Genomic DNA, 21921 nt, shown 5'->3' on the forward strand with positions numbered 1-21921 from the left:
TTGAGAGGCAGAGGCAGGTGGATTTCTGAGTTTGAGGCCAGCCTGGTCTACAGAGTGAGTTCCAGGACAGCCAGGGCTATACAAAGAAACCCTGTCTCAAAAAAAAAAAAAAAGAGAGAATGTTTATAAAGTCTAGGACAAGCAAATTATGTTCTTATATTTTTTTCAAGAAATAACCCTATATTCTGGAGATGGATGCTTTCCTTCTTACCAGAAATATTTGAGACCTAATGCTAATGCCCCCAACACCAGACATATCATGAACAAATTACAGTGTTTTACTATCCAAATCTGGACATGGTGGTAGATGCCTGTGGTCCCAGAAACTGAAAAGAAGTAGAGACAGGAACATCAGGTATTCAAGGTCATCTTCAGCTACATAGAGAGCTGGAGGGTAGCATGAGCTAACAAACCTCCGTCTCGAAAAAAAAAAAAAAAAGCAGATAAGGATCTGCTATAAAGTTTTTAAATTAAATCTTCAAAGCATAAAGTATATTACTGAGCACAGGTTTGGGAAAGTACACAAGGAAGATTATTTTTCAAATACAGTCTTCCAGGATCTAAATTAATTTTCCTTTTGTTCTAATGAGTAGAGGGAACTTAAGTTTCCATTATTTAGGCATTCTTTAATTATATGGATATAGAGACCTGTAGACTGAAAGTACTTCTGATACCTTGTGAAGTATACCCCAAAGGAAAACTGAGGCACTAAGAGGTTAAGAATCTAGACTGTCATTTACCCCTTGCAGGAAAAAGAAAAAAGGATTTTCATGTGTTTGTTACAATAGTAAAAAAGGTATAAGTAAGTTTTTATTTTATTGCAAAGCACCCTTTGAAGCAGACAGTAGATATCCTCTCTTAAAGAAAAATGGTTACAAAGGATTAAGTGTATATGGTTGAATTAAAATCTGATGAACCATCTCTGAAGTTGGAATACACTTTTACACCTGCATTAGGCCTATTCTTCATTTTTATCATCAAGTTAAGTCTGTTCAGTGAATCATTTTGTAAATAGTAAGCACAATCCAAGGATGATGATTTTCTGATTTCCCCTGAGCAAGCCAGGGAAATCAAGCCACATAATAAAGCCCAGTCTTCTGTGCAGACCACAAAGAATGGAGAGGATTCTTCCCTCAGTTTTCTGCTACATAGCTGACAGTTCAGGGACTGGTACAAAATTGATTTAACCTCATATAAAGGCCACTCTTGTTTTTGCATTCTTTCTTGTGTTTAATTTAGAAAAGTAAAAAGTATAAATTTTATCTCATAATTGTAGCTATGCCTTAGAAATGCAGCTTATAATTCTTATGGGAGAAAATCAGGTGACAGTTACTGAACAATAATTAATAAATTAAAGTCCTTCAAGCTCAAAAAGAGTAAGTCTATGGATGATACTTAAAACCTAGTTGAGATTGATTTTTCAAGTATCAGCAGTATTAGCCTTTAAAATGTTACCATTTTCGTAGTGCAAAGAATATTTATATAAACCAAACTACTGGATAAAAAAAAAATGTAATTATCACAGAATGAGATTTTTCTTGTGAATTCAACTTCATTTCCAATCCATCTCTTAGGTCATTCAGGCCCAACAGTCTTCTTGAATAAAAGGCCATTTCTTCAATTTAGTTTTCTTCTCCTTCTTTGATAATACAAATGCACCAACCACTGAGCAACAAAAGGCCATATGATAGCAAAAGCTAATGCACCAGGGGACATCTCAAAGGGCCACCAAGATGGTCTCTGTGAGGAGGGCTGATTACTTGTCTGCAATGATAATTTCGCCTGGGAAGCAGTTAGTGTTTCCAGTTTGTGAAGTCTCTGAAGGACATTCCACATGTCCTCCTACAATCTGATGAGCACAAGAGCGATCTGCTCATTGAGGCTGCCTCTGGCCCCAGCGTTCTCCATCACCCCCACTTCCTACTTGCTGACCCTTGGTTCCTTCACTCAAATGTGGCATTCTATGCCCTCTCCCTCTCCAGGCACTGGAGAAGTCCTTGCTCTCTCTGCCTCTCTTCTCACGGTGAGGTGTTCCACTGCTACTTCTGCCATCTTCTCTTCCGTGCTTCACTTTACCTTTTCTTTTGACTGCTTCTATCTGCACTTTCCCAATGCTGCCAATTTTCCAGGAGATTGTTGAGCATTTTCACAAAACCCAGAACTTTCCAAGTGCTGAGTAAGATCACCACCTAAGTCATACTCTTCTTGTCCAAATTGCTCAATAGAATCACAGTATACTTCACTATCTGAACCACTTGTCAAATGATGTCTTCCTGAAGCATTTTCACTGGGATCTTCATTTGTATCTTGGTGAACACAGACAGCAGTGTTTGCTGTCCGCTGTGAGCTCTGCTCTCCAGGCTTCTCATCTTCACTGTTTCTGATACTCCGGGAAGAAGTAGTATGAATGTCACTATGTATATCCTGAGCAAAGCTATCTTTATAGCCATTGGTAACAAAGATTTCCACATTCTTATCTGTTGATTTCTTCATCATTTTCTTATCATCACTGACACTTTGTTCTGCTCCTTTTAACTCTTCTTGGGTCTCTTCTTCCTCAGACTTAGCCTCACTATCACTGCTCTCTGCTTTACCATTAACAGCTTTGGTATTTGAAAAGGTCAGAACATTACCAAGATCAAGTACAGCTGCAGCATGAGGTATAATGTTGGCTAACTATGGAACACAATGTGCTCTCAGAAAACACTTCCCAGAAGATTTTATCTCAGCAATGCTGGTCTCTTCTTAATCACTGCTAATATTTTAGCTCCAGCTAACCAGATCAGTTGTCCCAGTAATCTTTTCTATTTTTCACTCTAAAGCCAGAGCCACATGGCCAAAGCTGCCAAGTCTGCTGCTTGCTGCGGCTGGAACATGGCCCCCTTTTCTATTACATCATCACCAGCTCTCTGTTTTCCAACTCCTTCACTGCCTAAGCTTGGCTGTCCTGGAACTTGTTCTGTAGACTGACTTTGAACTCAGAGATCTGCATGCCTGTCTCCCAAGCATTGGGATTCAATACTTTTATAACATCTCTAGGTGTTAAAAGGTTTCTAGAAAAAATCTGAGTTAATATTACATATGTTGTCATTAACTCTTAGAAAACAACATTGATAACTTTTTGGAAAGTGTTTATTGTTCTCCAAAACAACCCATTTACGCAAAACTTTACTAGGTTATTAATGTATCACTTTAACTAAAGATACAGTATTTGGAATTATACACCACAATTAAATGAATGTTGCAGTTATCCTTAAATTAATCACTACATGAAACTATTGCTATCTAAAATAAGAGAAGAGTTATACAACAAAAGCTAGTTTACAGTGAAATTGACAACACACACATACACACACACACACACACACACATATATATATATATAATTTCCAGCTTATAATCATTTTATGCATGTTTAGAAGATACTTTAGCTCATCTTCAAGCAAATATCCAGAACATTTTTGTGAGAATTGAAGAACTTCAAAAACTCTATCTCATATTGCTTAGTTACCAGCTAATACATCATCTCTGGTACATGACCTTCCTGATGAGTTAAACAACTTTTGCCAGTTCTTCTTCTGTAATAATTCAGTTTACCATGTCTTTCTCAAGATCTCTAGTTGTACAATGGTTGGTTACTGTACATGTTTGTTCTTCCTTCCATGTTGTGAATCTCTGAGGTCAAAAATAGTGTTTGTGATAAACTGAACACCTGAACAGAGATCCAGGAAGAGTCTAGAATAAGTAAACAATGAGGAGAGACTATCAAACAACTAAAACCTGATGACTGAGAATCAATTCACACAAGATTTTCTACAGGGCAGGCATAGTAATAGAATCTGCTAATAGTAATAGACACTGCTATGCAAAACATCTGAATTACTCCTCTGTAGAAAGAAGTAAATGAAGATAAGTTAACATCAATCTTGTCTAACAAAAGAAATTCTTCCTCGTTCCCTTATCTTTTTCTTTACATATTCAAATAAGTTAACTAATTCATATTAATAAACAGAAATTTTTAAATAAATAATTGACTTATCTCAAAAAACATTCTAAATTATTAAGAACATAGATCAAAATTAGTTCAGGATTCTTTAAAGTGCCTGTTTAATTGAGTGCATGTAACATTATTCAGTGACAATGGCAGCAAATCTTTCCTGGTAAATCTCTATGAAATAAAACAAGATATACCAAAGCCCTTTTGCACATTTTTCATAAATCACTTATGGTTAAAGAAAAATATTTTATTTACTGATTTATTTTTAGTTAAAAGACACACAATTTAAATCTTTGACAAGAAAAATTTGGTGGCAATGTCTTACAAATTTTAGAAAAATTGACACATTTGTGCCTTAGACCAAATGTTGATTGCATTTAAATGGACTATTTCTTTATAGCTTACAATTTGTACTATAAGTAGATGTGTAGAAAAAAAAAACATATTTCATCAGTTCAGATCACTGAACTCAGTAAAACAATATGAATGAAAACAGATTTCATAAATATAACATAAACCTAATCTCAGATCTTCAATCCCTTGTTTAAATGGATTAAATTGTCCCTCAAGAAGGAGGAAATAGTCTACATACTGAATAGACAAACCAGGGCTTTCTTAGGCTAAAAATAAAACCTACTTGGCAGTAGAACAAAAACTTATCACATGGGCCCCACATCCATCATAGGAATTGCAACGAACTCCTCAGGCAGCCCTTCTTCACAGCTTTATAAAACTGCTAGAGATCATATAATGGGAAAACTATTTTTCTTTTTGTTGTCCTTTTTGTAATGCAGTAAAATGGGGTACCTTCCATTAACCCATAGTCAGGACTCAGGACCAAATATTGACTCAAGTTTCCTCACAGTTCACTGGGGATGCTCAGAGAAGCTGCAGCCAGAGAAGATCAGAAAAAACTTGCTGAGGCAGTGTCACTGGAGGTGAGCACAGGAAATACTTGTAAGAGGACAGAAGCAGTAGCTTGTGACACAAAAGCTGAGACAGACATTAGGACTAATGTCTCTCCTGTGTGCTCTTTGATTTATGTGACTTACCAAAACAGGTTCCTTAATCCCAAACTCCTTATCTGAGTTTCAAATTGTTATCAGGGTTTGGGCAGTGAAAATAGAAACACCTTATGTATCAGAAACCTGAATTATTTATTTTTTTTAAAGTAGAATTAATCAATCATTGGAAAATCACACAAGTCACCACCATGAAACTATGATCTTAGTGTGAAATGCTTATGGGGCATTAGGGGTCAGCATTAGAAATGCACAGGGCAGCGTTATATCTACAAATAAATGAAAGCTCCCATTAACTTACTCTGCCTAAATCTATAAGGAATAGTTCTCTGGAGCCAACCAAGAAGCTAGTGTGAATCTCTGGTCTCTCTCTGCTCAGCACCTGACTAGAACTGCCTTCAGAGATTAATAAATGCTGCTTTCTGCAGCCTTCTTAATCAAACATTAATGTCCTTGTTGCAAGAGCACAATGGGAAAGCACAAAAGGAGGAGAATTCTGAGAACATGAAGCCTGTCTGCCTTCTGTACATTGTGAGGAGACCTGGGATAAAATTACCCAGCATCAGTAGAAGTATGGTTTGGATTTCATTATCTATAATAATAGCACAGCAAGTATTGGCCATATTAGTAGCAATAATAATAGTGTCATTGAGTAGAAATAACTATTAGGCAATATGAGTGTACAAGACTTAGAACATGGATTCAAAGCAGAGAGAAATTGTACATACAGCAGGGTTTGGTTGTCTTTCTGGGAACCAGACTGGGAGTTTTTTTCCCCTTCCACAAAAAATAGTTAGTAGAACTATAAAATTTAAGGCATTAGAAATTTAACAATATTATTTGTCAAGGGCATCTCTGTGTATACACTGAAGGCCTGGAATCAGCCATAGGCCTGAAGACAGCGGTAGGCCTAACATGCATGCCTGCTAGCACAAAGTCTTGGGTCTCTGTGGAAAAACACTAGAACAGATGGCTAGAAGCTATTGTAAACAAACAGCTTTGGTAGACAGTTGCCAGGCTCTAGTCATAGACCTTGAGATAGGTGACTTTGGTAGATAGTACCACCTTAGATTAGGACAAATGAGTCATAGGCGGAGTCATAGTGTCCTGTCCCCTGAACCCAGCTGACACACTGTTCTGGAAGATATCTGTACTCCCCCTGAACACCTATGCTCCTGCATCATCCCCTTCCCCACATTCTGCCTTTTTGTGTATAAATCCCCTGTGTGAAAAAGTAAAAATTGCAATTTGATCAGCCTATAGACAGATTGCCTTTCTTTGTTTTCGCCTGCCCCCCATCTTCTCTTCCAGGTGACCTCCCCGGACCCCTGTTTAATGCCCTGATGGCCAGGACAATTATTTGTGAGAAAAGCACAAGATTTTTAAAAAATGAGGAAAGGAAAGAGAAAAAGGACAGAGGGAGGACTGAAGGAAGAAAGGGGACACATTTTATGGACTTAACTTAAGCCTAAAGCTCTTAAGGAACCTTATTCTTCTTTATTTGGGCATTTCACAATCTTCATGCCCTACCTAGTGGGTGAAGGAGCACCAACTATGTGTGTAGTTAATAGGGAAATGTGATACTGAGAAGAAGGGCTATTTTAGTTGTCAGTGACTTGGAAGAGAGAGATGAGTGTCAGGTACGAATCACCACTGACAGTTCAGCAAATTCAGCAAATACACAAAGCACATGCCTACGACAAAGCAAATTGCGGTGCAAACAAAATATATGTGCAATATAACAAGATTCTATAAACAAAACAAGGGTGTGCTGTATACATCCACAACAGCACTGTTGTAAAGACTAAAACAATAAACAATTCAGAGGCAGGAAACACAACTATGCTGGAAATTCAATGGGATCACAAACAGTACCTACAACATGAACAGAAAAGGATACAGTCGCTGATGCCAAGACTTAAGAATAGTACTGTGTCAGACAAAGTCATGTGAAATAAGAAAGCAAGCTAAAGCTGAAGGGAAACAACACAGAAGTGGCTAACACACCCAGTTCTTTGTGCTGTAAAGCTGCCTACACACACACACACACACACACACACACAGTCAGGTTGGGCACTAGGGGAAGAGTCATTAGAGTGGGTTAAACACTGAAAGTGTCCTCAGGGAAACAAGAGGAAAAATAAAGACCTAAACAGTGCAGTTATCAAGCTCATGAATATGGGTACAAGGTGTTAAAGGATGCATTTACAATACAAATTAATCCAAATTAACAAGGATCACAAATGTTTTCCACGTGTACATTGTATACCACAAACTTCCCTGTGACTGTGTGCAAAACAGTGACACATTCAACATAAAAGTCACTTGGTCAATTCTGTATCCAAACAATTTCCAGGGATGCTTCAGTATGTCAGCATCAGTACATTCAGCATCAGGCACTGCATTATTTGTTTTAAGTGAATCTGGATGAAATGTTTTTTTTTTTTTTTTTTTTCCTGCTGGTACTTTTTCACAGAGTAAACAAGTACAAATACAATTTCAATGGATCACAACATCTGCTTCCTTTGAAAATGTCCCAGTCACTCATCGATGGAGCATCTTCAGGGCCCTTGCTCCTGTTGTGGTCACTGGGACTGCAATGGGTTGATGCCACTCTTCTATGTAGTGTTCCATTGCCTTCTGAGTGGGAAACCAACCTCTCAGTGGCTTGGAAGTTCTATAGAACTTCTGTTCATCTGTAAGACACTTTATAGAACAAATCTCAGAGATTACATTTTTCACAAACACTGTCTTTTTACAATTTGATTTCCCTTTATTTATTATGAATGTGTGTATTGGGATGAAGGGGTATGTGAGGGTCACAGTGTTTGTCAGATACCACTTTTTAAATTCAATTTATTTATTCACTTTATATCCCAATATCAACCCCCCTCTCCTCCCAGTACCCCCCACACAGATCCTCCTGCTTTCCACCCTCCCCTTCTTCTTTGAGTAGGGGGAGCCTCCCTCTAAGTATCTCCCTCCCCCACATAACACTTTTTGATAGTCACCACAATTTCCTAAGGTTCAGAGATGGCAACAGAAATCAAGGAATAGAACACTACCCAACAAAGTCAAGAATAGATATCATCAGCTGAGTCACTCCAATCAGCCCAACCCCAGAACCCTAGACAATGGTAAAAATACACACATTCTGACAATCAAGAAAGTATGCCTCTAAGGAGCCTCAGTAATCTTTCTACAGTCAGCCCTGAGAAATGCTATATAGTTGAAGCACAAGAAATTTTTTTCAATTTTCAATCCAAAATTTATCCTGTCTAAAAGAAATTCAGGAACAGGGAATGTAGCAGTGACTGAGGAAATGGACAAGCAATAACAGGCCCAACTAGAGACTCATCCCATGGGCAAACACCAGCCTCTGCTACTATTAATGACTCTATTGTGCTTGCAGACAAGAGCCTAGCATGGTTGTCTTCTAAGAGGCTCTACCCAGATGAGTGTTGCACCATCTGACTCAGAGGGATGGAAACCCACAGCCAAACCCTGGATGGAGCTTGGAGACTCTTAACAAAGAACAAGAGGAAGGATTGTGGGTCCTGAAAGGTATAGGAGCTCCACAGAAAGATCAACAGAGCCAACAAACCTGAACTCTTGGGGCTCTCAGAGACTGAACGATCAACCAAAGAACATACACAGGCTGGATCTAGGTCTCCCCGAACATATGTAGCAGATGTTCAGCTTGGTCTTCATGTGGGTCCTGCAAGACTAGCCCAAAAGCTGTTGCTGGTATACCAGGTATGTTCTTCTAGTTGGGCTGCCTTGTCTGGCCTCAGCGAGAGAGGAAGTACCTTGTCTTGCAGAGTGGGTGGGAAGATACTCCTACCCACTCAGAGGAGAGCGAGCCCTGGGAGACTGGTGAATAGAAATCAGTAGCTGGTGGAGGCTGGGGTAGGAGAATGGGAAGCATATCTGAGACATGCCAGAGACCTGTGATAGGAGAGACTCTAGCAGAATGTCTATAAGGGTGACTCTAGATGAGACTCCTAACAGTGGGGAATACTGAGCCTGAAGTGGCCACTTCCTATTGCCAGACAGGACTTCCAGTGGAGGGATGAGGACAACAACCCACCCACAAAACTTGGACTCAAAATTTGTACTTCCTACAAGTACAGGGCAGGCAAGACCTGTAGAGGACATGTGATGTTTGGAGTGTATAAATGGGACTCCACACACAGTATGGAGGTTGAGTTAAGCTTGTTTACAGAAGTAGCTGTGGAACATTTGTGGGTCTCAAATCTTTACTGATCTTCACTTTGCTGTGATAGGCACAACCAAGAACTTCTTCTGGTATTCCTATTGGTCCCTCCTGCTGACTCAAACCAAGACTGAGACCTGGCTGTTTCTGCTACCCTGACTCTACCTAACTGGATTGCTGGTGTGTCTGTGAAGTATTTGCAAGTGAATCAAGCTGCCACTGCCTGCTAACCTGTGAACTGAACTACAGATCTCCAGACAACACAGATGGAAGTTGCTCCAAACAACCTTTCTAAACAGGTCCACTTACCCCATATCCTTTGTTTTCCACTACCTCTGGTAGGAGGCGGGCTACAAGGGAGATTAAAGGGTTTAAGAACCATAATTAAAAATAAGGTTTGAAAAAATTAAAGTTATGCTTCTGTATAGGAAAGGACACCATCATCCAAATAAAGACACAGGCTACAGAATGAAAAAAGTATTTTTACCTATTACACATCTGATAGAGGGCTGATATCTAATATATACAAAAAACTACAAAAAGAAATTCGTCATTAAATAACACAATTAAAGAATGAGGAGCAGAATTAAATGTAATGTTTTCACAAAAGGAACTCAAATGGCTGAGAAACATTTTAAAGAAAACTACTCTGACATTTCACGCATCTCCTATCAGAATGGACCAAGATCAATAAAACAAATAACAGCTTATGTAGGCAAGGATGTAGGGGTATGCAGAACACTCATCCATTGTGGGTGGGAGTGCAAACTATGGAAACCACTATAGAAATCAACATGGCAGTTCCTCATAAAAACAAGAATCAATCTACTACAAGACCAAGCTATACCACTTTTGCCATATTCCCAAATGGCTACATTCTACTACAGAGACACTTGCTCATCTGTATTCATTGCCATTTCATTCATAGTATAGATCAACTGGAAACAGCCTTGATGTCTAGCAGCAGATGTCTGGATAATAAAAGTGTGATACAGTTACTCAATATATTAATACTTAGTTAACAAAAATCATGAAGTTCACAGGTAAATAGAGATAGAAAATACCTTCCTGTGTGATGTAATTTAGACCTCAGAAGACAAATATGGTATGTATTCTCCTTTATGTGGATGTTAGATTTTAAACCATTGATATGCATGCTGGAATCCATATCACCACAGACGTTAGGTATAATGTGGGGGAAAGGAGTAATGAAAAAAACTCTAAAGTAGAGGAAATAGAATGACCTGCCTGTATGATACACTAGTATAATAGTGGCACAAGAGTTTGGGGAGTAACTGTGGTGGTTCAAATAGAAATGCCCACCTCCATGGATTCATGTGTTTGAAAGCTTGGCCATAGAGAATGGCACTATTAGAAGGTGTGGCCTAGCTGAAGGAAGTGTGTCAACTGTGGAGGTGAGGTTTTAAGGTTATATATGCTCAATCGATGCCTAGTGTTGTACACAGTCTCCTGCTGCCTGCAGATCAAGATGTAGAACTCCTGACTCCTTCTCCAACACCACATTTCCCGCCATGATGATCATGGACTAAACCTCTGAAGCTAAAATACAACCCCAATTAAATGTTTTCCTGAGCATTGCCTTGGTCATGATGTTTCTTTACAGCAATGAAACCTTAACAACAGTAAGCAACTACTATCTGATTAGATTTAAGAGCCACTCCATGAGATGGAATCCATGTCCAGTACTACTCAGGTTGCCCAAAACCTTAGACTATATAGGGCATTGAATTGGGGGAAACCAGATACTGTTTTGTTAAAAGAACATAGAAAAGTAATGATTACTAACAACATTCAGCTATACCCATAGATCAGTCCCCCATACAGCCAGTATCAGAGAAGCCTCCTCCTACAGTAAATGGGAACTGATATAGAGACTCACAACTGGACAATGTGCAAAGAGTGAAAGACCTTGGAATCTTTTCATCAAACCCCCCTCTCTCTCAGGACTCAGGATGTTGTATGGAAGAAGAGGTAGAAAAATTATAGCCATTGAGAATGAAAGACTCCAAGGAAACAATCCCTTCCAGAAAGAACAGGACACATGCACAAAGACAGTGGCAGGATTCTCAAGGCCTGCACAGGTTTAATACACATGGGATCCCAGGAGCCCCATCTCTAACTAGAGGCTATCTCCAATTGACAACTTCTCACAAAGAAAAATATTAGTTTTCTTTATTGGAGTGTCATTGGGTATAAAATCACCCCTAAAAGAGACCCCATTTCCAGCAGTAAATACCCAACACTAATACAAATCCAACAATATTTTGGATATGTTTTGTCTCATAATCCTTTGTCTGGGCATTTTTAACCATATGTTTTGTTTATATAATATGATTTCCAATTTTGTGGTTTTGTGGGTTTTATGGCTGTTTGTTTGTCTAAAGGGAGACAAAAAGAAAGCATGGACTTGGATAATTAGGGAGGTGGGAAGGATCTGAGAAGACAAGAGAGGGAAAACCATGGTCAGAATGCAGTGTATAAAAATAATTTTAATTTAAAAAAGTATATACTACCTTTACAAAAATTTATACAGGGGTTACCAAGATATTTTCTAAAAATAAAGCAATTAAAAACTAGTATGTCTATGGAAACATTTGAGACTAAATGTTCTTTAAAAATGGAGACACAAAAGCCATAAGTAGATTAAAAATCCATGATAAAAACACCATGCTAATGTCCTCAGACCATTTTGTGATACTAGAAATATAACATGTGTATTATGGGAAAATACATTCAATTTTCTTCTAAAGCATTTCATTACAGGAATATTTGACTTTTGTATTTTGGATATCATTAACTAATTAGAATTACAATGAGGTAATTCCATGGGTAAAGGTGCTTGCTACCAAGTCTGACAGCCTACTTCATTTTCCAGAGCCCACATACTGAAAGAAGAGAACCTACTCCTTAGAGTTGCCCTCTGACTGCTCCATGCTGGCCTTTGCCACTTTGTGTGTTCTTCTTTTCCTCACCTTTTATCCCCCCTCCTGTTTCACCCCTTATCACCTTATCACTAGATAAAGAAGAGAGAGAGAGAGAGAGAGAGAGAGAGAGAGAGAGAGAGAGAGAGAGGAGAGAGGAGAAGAGAGAAGAGAGAGAAGAGAGAAGAGAGAAGAGAGAAGAGAGAAGAGAGAAGAGAGAAGAGAGAAGAGAGAAGAGAGAAGAGAGAAGAGAGAAGAGAGAAGAGAGAAGAAGAGAGAGATCCCTAAATCTAATTTCCTTCCCAACAGTTCCTCCTAGTTTCCAGTCCAGCCCTTCAAACGTTTCTCCCAACCACTCCTCCCTCAGTTCCCCAGCAGTGCTTAAACAGTCCCTTCTCCCAGTTTTCCCAGTACCAGCAGCTCCAAACCATAACAACTGCTGTAGCCTATCTGCTTAGCTCAGCCTCTCCCGTCTCAACTGTCTCCTAACAATCTCTTCTCTACCAAGTGACTTCTCTTCTCACTCTGCTACCCACCTCCTATATCCTATACTGTTTTATATCCTAGTCTGTTCCCCAAAATCCAAAAGGCAACTAGCATTGAAGGTCAAAGGTCAAGCACTTTGATGGCTAAGAAGTCTAAAAAGGGCCAGTTGAGTAGCAACTGGTAATCTTTTAAAAAGCAAGATGCAGAAAATAATCATATTACAGCCATGGTATACGCGTTACTCTCCCCTGCCTACATAAATTATAAATCAATAAATTTCATAGAAATATTTTAAAACTACTTGACATTTCCATCATTCTATTTTCTTATTTTATTGCAAGTGACTGCTTTTTACCACATTGTTACTTCCCTTCTATTGTTCCTGTCTCATAAAAAAAAATAAATAAATAAGTTAAGAAAACAGCTTGTAACTTCTGATACTTACATTGCTGAGCTCTTTAGAACACTAGCTGGCTTCTGAATAGGTGAGGTCAGGCATAAGAGATGTCTGAGGTATCCTGCTATGACAGAACATAAGGACTGAGGTGTCAAAAGGGTAAAGCTGATGACCTCTGGGCATGTCCTTCCTATCCAGAGATGACTGTCTATTTGTAACTGAGATACATAAACCTGTCAAATAAAGTTTAGTATATTCATAATCCTATCTTCAAAGTTATGAATTGTCTTTGGAAGTTTATACAGTACCCACATATTATTCTGAAAAGTTGGAACAAAGAGGGATTAATAGCATTTTCCTGCCTTGATTCCATAAGTTACATGCACAGCAAGCTAATAAGATAAAAGAGAAAGATGCCATGCATAAACGCTATGAGTAGGTTATTGTCAAAAGATCTGACAGACTCTTTTTTTTTCATCTATAAATAAATACACCAAAGACATGTAACAAAAGTAACACTAGAAATTGTCTTGAAATTCTTTAGGTTTTTTTTTTTTTAAGTGATCTTTTATTCAAAAACTTTGCCTATCTTTTCTAAATTAAGAAACATGGGAGCTGGAGATAAGGCAGCTCAGTAGTTAAAAGGACTTAATGCTCTCGTGGAGAGCTCAGTTCCCAGCACCCATATGTCAGCTCACAACCATTTACACCTCCAGGTCCTGGGGGACCGACATGGTTCACATAAACTTAAGCAGTCACACACACTCATAAACACATAAAAATATAAACAAATAGATCCTTAAAAAAAAAGATAAATGTGTTGTTCTTGTGCCACAAACCTCACTCTGAGCTCCTGTAGCCCCTGCTTCTTCCTTGTACACAGACTCATTGGGTGTGTACATCGCTGGTTCCTTAGGAGCAAGGTGGAGAAGTTAACAGTGTTTCTTGTATCCTTCTTACATACTTTGTTTGGGGGAAGCAATCTTGAATTACACCCAAAGCATAATTATTGCCAATTTCTTTTAAACAAAATAAGTCCAAATAAGCCATCACTGATTTTCAAAGCAGGTACATATAAATGATCACCAGGGCGATCATGTGATTGTCATTTGATGCCACTGATGTTATTCTAGAAGGAATTATTGAATTGGGACACTATCAGGAAGAGGTTGTTGCACTAGATAGCATGGATGCGGGGTAGAAGGATATCTTACTAGAGTGGCTAAAGAGAAAGAACATGAGAAATTAAAAGAAGATCAAAGGAAGAAACATGGAATAGATAAAAATGGGGAGGTTAAATATGTTCAGTGGTAAATTAACCAAATTAAACTGCGTGTGCTTCACGGTGCTCTGCACTTGAGCTGTGGCTATTAAAATATATTATAATCCATAATGTATTATCTCTGTCCTTTGAGGGGCTAAGTAGCTGTCACATAATTAAGTCTATTTGCAGCTCGTCAGCTCCTCTTATCAAATTCTCTACTGGCTGTGGGAGTACAGCTCCGACAACCCCTCGGATGAATCAATGATTCAGTTACAAAATCATGATCAGAAAAAAAATAAAAATAAAATAAACTTAAAATCGCAGGCATCAGAACAACTTTTCTAGCAGGTGTTCCAGCTTTTCAGCATCAGACCTGCTAAAGGTCAGTATTGGATTCTAGGTCCATGAGTATTGTGTGGATTTATTCCAGGAGAACTCCTGAGGAGTCCCAGGGACTTACATTTCAAAACAAGAATCTTAGGAGTACCTTGCTGCAGAACTGGGGGCAAGGGCTCTTGTTTGCTTGCTTGCTTATCTTCTGTTAGGAGAAATAAGCTAGGAAGCAAGCCAGGTAAATTATCTAAATTGATTGTATCTATCAGTCAATGAATCGTATTCCTTCCAGAAGGAAAAGAACAAAACAATTACCTGCAAGCCCTAGTCCTATGTGAGGTGAGTTTATGAAAACACATTGGCTCTGAGTTGTTGACTGTTTTTTTCTGTAACTGGTCCCAACACCCCTGAAAAAAAATGAACATCTTTAAGTTTAGTTGACCCATGAACTCAGGAGTCATAGCCATTATTACAAATGTTTCCTTCACACTCAGCTGTTCATTCTTTATCTTAGTTTCCTTTCTTTTTAATCTAAAAGTAGGAACAATGTTGCTCACTATTTTATCAGTAGTTCCTAAAGCTAAGTCCTTACTTCTCCTTGGAAACAGTACTGAGTAGCTTTAAAGTGGTTTTTGTTGAGCTATATTTGTCTGAGTGATTGGCTTGTTAAAGTAGTCTGTACCTTAGTCTTCATAGACATGACTTACGCCATCATCAAAATAGCTACTGATTCAATATTTTCCTCTAATTTCATAATTGACACATGACCAAGATGTGTTTGCCTCAGAAAATGAGAGTGGCTAGAGGAAGTGAAGTTCCCACAGGTTCTTCCAATAAGATGAAATGGCAAAGCTTTTACCATGATTTTAGTTTCTTATAAATTTTTGTTTTTATTAATTTTATTGACTTTTACTTAAAAGTTTTCAAATAAACAAAAACATCAAACACTGAAATAAACCAGACCATGAACTTCAATACAATTGGAATAGATAGGTATTTAGGGGAAATGCTGTTGAGCCATAGATACACACACACACACACGTGTGTGTGTTTATTACTTTCAATATTGAATATTGAATAGTGCACTTATCCACCACCACAACAAAAAAGTCCATGACAAAATTAGAACTAAAATAAAATAGCTTTATTTCCTCTTTCATTTTGATAGCCATGGGATTCCTTAGGCTTTGTAAGAAATTCATTTTAGTTAAGTTAAAATTTTGAGTTCATGTTTTTTGGTGAATATTGTTGGTTTGACAAATAACTACAGAATGAAAATGTAGGTAGAAGAATATACAAACAGAGGAATTAATATCCGTTCCTACACTTTTCCAGGCCAATTATTTGGTCATTGGTTTTAAAAGGATTACAGAGAATATCAAATAGAGTTTCTGATTATTCCATGATGTTGAATAAAACTTCAATTAATAAGCTTTAGAAACTACCCTAATAGGTACAATATTCAGGAACATTATCTTTCTTCATTACTGGCCTCTTGAAAGCCACTTTGTGATTCAGGCTCTTCTCTTTCCCAAATGAAATTCAATGACAATCTTGTCACTGCTTGGTGACTCATGGGTATTAAATGTTCCTTGGTTACATCTGTAACAAGAGCACATTCCACTTGGAATTAACAATCATTTTTGTGTACCATTTTTTTTTAAAAAGAATTCCAAACTTCTTCAAATTTAAACAACTCCCTTGTAAGTCAATCTAGAGAGTCATTGAAAATTCTACTAAAATCCCAGAAATCCTTTTGTAGAAATTAACAATTCAATTCTAAAATAAATTGAAACTGTAAGGAACTTATGATAATCCACATAATTTGATAAAATTTTAAGCCTTAGTACCACTGTTCCTTAAAAAAATGTAAATTAAATAAACTATGTGATACTGTTACTAAGAACTAGAACAAGTATAATCAAAATAACTAGCAAAATTAATGTGGCAAAGATGGGGAAAATTAGAAATACATATATATTGGTGGAGTCATCTAGATATCATTTAACAATCCCACTCCTAAGAATCTAGAGAGAAAATAAATGTATGTCCTCAAAGACTTACACATGGAATTAACAACATTGCTCAAAATAGTCATAATGTATAAACACACTAGCAGTCTGTCAGCTGGTGAATAGAGCAAAAACTTTGGCATATCAATGTATGAGATAATATATACAGGAAAAAATAAACTAGTAATAAATACATTGTGCAATGTAATAGAACTCAGAATGATTATATTTTCAAAGAAGTTTGACATACAATGCAGCATTCATGAGATTCCATTTATTTGAAGTTTCTGGAGAAGGCAAATATTAAGGGACATAAATTCACAGTAGCTGGGGCTAGGTATGGAGGAAGAAATTGACCAAAAATATCACAAGGGAATTTTTAATTTTCTGGAAATACTTCAAATATATCACTGTGATTAAGCAGGTCTATGATTCTCCTAAGAAAATCATTAAAAAATACTTTCATTGTTTAGTGGGTAGGTTTGTATAAACAATGCATAAAATTGCAAATTAAAAATCTCATTTATACGAAGATGCTTTTTAAAAACACTAAAACACATTAATATAATCAAATGTCTGAATGACCTTAAAGACACAAATCCTCCAAATATAAAGCAGAATAAAACATGATTTACTTCCCACATCTGCAATATTGATAAGCCTAGCTAATCTCTTGATATCCATTTTTATTTGGCTGGATGCAATTCTTGATCCAATAGTCACAAATTTTTTTCTTGTATTTAATGCATTTTTATTAAGTAATGTAGGATCTTGCTCATTTGCTTTAGATCTTAGCCAAACTTAGGGTAGAAAGTCATCTTCTCTCAGACTATCATACTTACTTTATTTTACTGAGACAAGCTCTCATGTAGCCTGGTGTCAAACTCACTATGTAATCAAGGCTGACCCTTTGATCATCCTGGTCTCTTCTTGTCAATGGCTAGGATCACATACATATGTCAACATGTCTGGCGTTGTTGTTGTTTTAACAGTGTTCCTAGGTATATCGGACTATCCTCAACTCATTGTGCAATCTAGGCTGGCAACCAAACTGTGATAGTCCTGCCTCAACATCTTGAGTACATGAACATGCCCAGATAAATAATTTCGGAGAGAATAAAGAGCCAGCAAGATGCATCAGTAGGTCAATTGCTCTGAAAGCCTGATGACCTGACTTTGACCCTCAGAACTCACATAAATGTGGACAAAGGACCAACTTGACAAAATTGACCTCTGACTACCTGTGCATCACAGTACACTCATGCACACACACAGTAATAAGTAAATAATAAATAAACATTTTTATAAAAGGTAAAGACTACTTTAAACTTTGGTATTATGTTTTGGATGTTAAGTGTCACATAAATTTTATCTAGTACAGGAATGGTCACCAACCTGTGATTTTATTGATTGGGAAAGTGATGGAGGTGAAGCCTGATAGAATAAAGGAGGCCATGCCTTTGATGGGAATGGTGGCCACCATAAAATACTTGTGTCTTTTGTCAAGAGCTACATATTATAAAGTAATGCCTTGCCATGGGCTCATAGGTAACATGGTCACATAACCAAGGATTGAAAACACAGAATCCATAGGCCAGAATAAATCTGTCCTTTAAGCTACTTTACTCAGATATTTTTTGTCACAGTGACAAAAACCTGAGCCATCTTTATTGAAATGTAAGCATATATCATATGCATATATATCATAATATATTAATATTATATAATATTATATATTATTATATAATATTATATAATAATATATGATATTATAACTATAATATTATAATTCATAATATTATAGTTATATTTTATGGAATAGTGGGCAATTCTGTGAAGTATCACACATTAAGAAGAAAAAAAAGTTGATTATGGAAGTCATAGAAAAAGTATACTTTACAGTTACAAGAGTCTGTAAGGCTGTCTACCTGCTATAAATAAGAGACCTGTCACAGCCTATTTCCAAAGTAGTTCTGTCAAAAGCCCCAATGGGGCTTGTGTCTGTATATATGTCCTGAACAGCCTCTCTAGAAAATTCCAGCTTCACAAAACATTTTACCCACCAGCAGTGAGTGAGCACTTCGTGGTTCACTTACCAGTCACTCTTGGAAGGAATCCTGATAGGAAGTATGTGACAGACCAGAGATCAATGGATTTAAAGGGGCGAACTGTTTATTCTGATGATATGACTGACTGATGATTCTCAAATAATGTCATTGTATCAATAACTATATATATATATAGTTATTGATATATATATACATACATGTATATATATATGTATGTATGTGTATGTATATATATATATATATATATATATATATATATATAGTTAACCCATAAAGCATTTCATTTAAAGAGTAGTTTATTTTGTCATACTACTGCCCCCACACACACACAAATTTTGTTTCCTAAGATCCTGGAAGCTCTGACTACACACACACACACTCCATATACTCTTGGTACTTACATATGGAGTGCCAGGAGTAACAATTTGATCTAGGAATCCTAAATGTGTCTGAAAGTGTCCAATTCAGGGTGAGCTCTAGGATCTAAACAGTAAAAGAAGAATAACCAAATATCCTCTATACAGTCATAACAGGCTCGTTCATCTACTTACTCAAGTATACTTTCGAGCATTGTAACAAAAATAGAGCCCTGTGGTACCAAAGGAAGTTTTCCAAGCTAGCACCTATAACAAAACTTAACTAAAAAAATTAACAACCTAAATAGAAATAGTTATGCTTGGAGAAATATCACTTTCAAAGGAAGCTGGCTGGTAATGACCAACAGTTTGCTGTTACTCTTTACACATCTCGATTAAGTGTGGAGTATCCCAAGGTCTACAACATCCATCAACATGTGTTGCTTACTGCCTCCTTTTATTCATATAACATGGTTTACTAGAGCAAATTAAGTCTTTTAAAAGATGCATGTGAAAATTCTCCCTGAGCTTTCTGTAGGGGCCCCTAGACCTTTCTCAGCTGCTTGGAAATCTCTTGCTATATGCTTGACTACTTACCAAAGGAAGGGCAAAGAGACTTGTAAGGATTGTTGGGATCTCCACCCATCTGGCAGTTCATTTCCACTCTTAAGAACTAAGTGCTTTGAAAACCAGGAAGAGCTTGTTCCTCTAAAGGCAGATTTTTGTTAAGTTTTCCAATGCAGCTACTGCACCAAGTGGCATTATTCACATATCTGTAAAACATTTTCAAAGATGTAAATTAAAATATTCTGTATATATTAATTAGCTCTAGAAATTGACATGGCAGCAGTTACTCCTTAACCAGCTTTTCCCCCAAGTAACCACACAGAGACCTTTTAATATCACAAAGCCTTAGAGCTTAGCTGGGCAGACTCTCAACTAGCTCAACCCAGCCCCATTCAGACACATGGCTAGCTATACCTTCCAGGCCCCTAGTCACATCTCTCTCCTCTCATGTCTCCTGGCAAATGGAGAAAGCTTTCTTCTTCTTCCCAGGGTTCCCTTCTCCCTTCCAGGAAGACCCACCTTCCACTTCCTCCCCAGATAATTGACCATCAGATGTTTTATTAAAGCCGGTCAAAGAATGCCTTTGGAAGATTCGGAAGGCCTGTGCCACCACCACCCTGCTCAAATATTTCACCTCAATTCCAAATCATGTTAACAACAAAGTTCAACTGTAGTGACATTTTGAGTTTACTTTTAAAATCTTTTAAAATCTTCTGTTTTATTAATGTCAAACAATAAAATTACCGTTTTTATTACCGTTTCTATTTCCCATTATTAGGGAAAAGCAAAAGCATTCAAACAAACAAACAAAAAAAAAAAAACCACACACACACACACATACAAGAAAATTCTAAGTTGAGGGCCAGTTGTGTTATCTCTGCCATAGCAGCGAAGCTTTGTCTATTGGTCCATGGAACGCAGGCGTTTCTGCGCTCTCCTGGTGGACCCGTAGCAGAAAAAAACAAATATCTCCTAGCTAGCCAGAGAGCTCTGAGTTTCAGCTGCTATCAATTTCCTTTGTTCTATTGGGAGAAGCCTTTTATCTTCTACTATTCTTATTGCTTGTAATTTAGCATTTCATCTCTCAGTTCTGTCCTTACCTGAGCCTGTTTTATTCTGAACTTTCTTAGGGAGGGCACAGAAGTGAACATATTGTAACTAGCTCCATGGCGACAACAACTAAAACGAAGCTGTACAAGATCCAGGTGCCTTCTGCTCTAGTGTGTCCCTTCCTTTTTAACATGGAAAATATTTTCCCCTTTAGTTTCTGACTCCGTAGGATTTCAATTTACCACTTTTAAACTTAGGAGCTTACCAGTTCAGACGCTTGGAGCTTTTTATGTTGCACCTTGTGCTACTGCTTTCCCCACACATCCCGATGAACAGTCTTCAGCTTTCCCAGTCTCCGAACATTTTCATGGATAGCTCACAAGTGCCCCCAAATGATGAACTTCCTGGGAGGTTTGCCCTTAGAGGAGCTCAGTCAGTGTCAGCATTTGTTACAATATGGTCATGCCTTTTCCAACACCATCTGGGTCTAAAATATTTGCGGTAAGCTTCATCTGAATTTGCCTCTCTTCTAAGCGATGGACAGAGGCTCAGTTACAAGGGTAAATGTCTTTCTATCTGCTATTCTTAAGTTGCTTAGTCAGCTCACACACACGTTATTAGCTGAGGACATATAATTAACACTGGTTGGGGTTTTTTGATTGTTTTTGTTTTACATTTTTTATTCTTCTCTCATATAATCATCCCGATCACAGTTTTCCTTTCTCCACTCTTAGTCCCTTCCCCTAAACTACTCTTCCTGCCCCCAGATCTACTCCTCTTCCATTTCCCTTCAGAAAAGAGCAGGCCTCCTAGGGATATCAACCAAATATAGTTACTAGGAAGTGGGATATTATTTGAGATGTAAATGAATAGAATGATTAATAAAAATCTAAAAATAAATAAATAAATAAATAAAGATTAGGTACATACAGTAGGAGGAAAAGGGCCCCAAGACTAGGCAAAAGGGTCAGAGGCTGACCCAACTCCCACTGATAGGAGTCTTACAGAAACAATAAGCCACACGATCATAATATATATGCAGACCTTGCATAGACCCATACAGGTTCCTCTATTGTCACTTCAGTCTCTACAAGTCCCTGTAAGCCGTGCTTAGTTGACTCCGTGGGCCATATTCTTGTGGTGTCCTGTACCCTCTGGCTTCTACAATTTTTCCTCCAGCAAGTGACCATCCAGTGATTGACCTAACTTG

The 21921-nt window shown here is 37.6% G+C and overlaps 1 pseudogene; it reads right to left on the reverse strand.

Annotated features, from left to right (window-relative positions):
- Positions 1 to 1555: 1555 nt before the first annotated feature.
- LOC117722723 (acyl-CoA-binding domain-containing protein 5-like) lies at positions 1556 to 13962 on the reverse strand (annotated as a pseudogene).
- Between the last annotated feature and the right edge of the window lie 7959 nt (positions 13963 to 21921).

The sequence above is a fragment of the Arvicanthis niloticus genome, chromosome 17 (assembly GCF_011762505.2).
Source record: "Arvicanthis niloticus isolate mArvNil1 chromosome 17, mArvNil1.pat.X, whole genome shotgun sequence".
NCBI lineage: Eukaryota > Metazoa > Chordata > Mammalia > Rodentia > Muridae > Arvicanthis > Arvicanthis niloticus.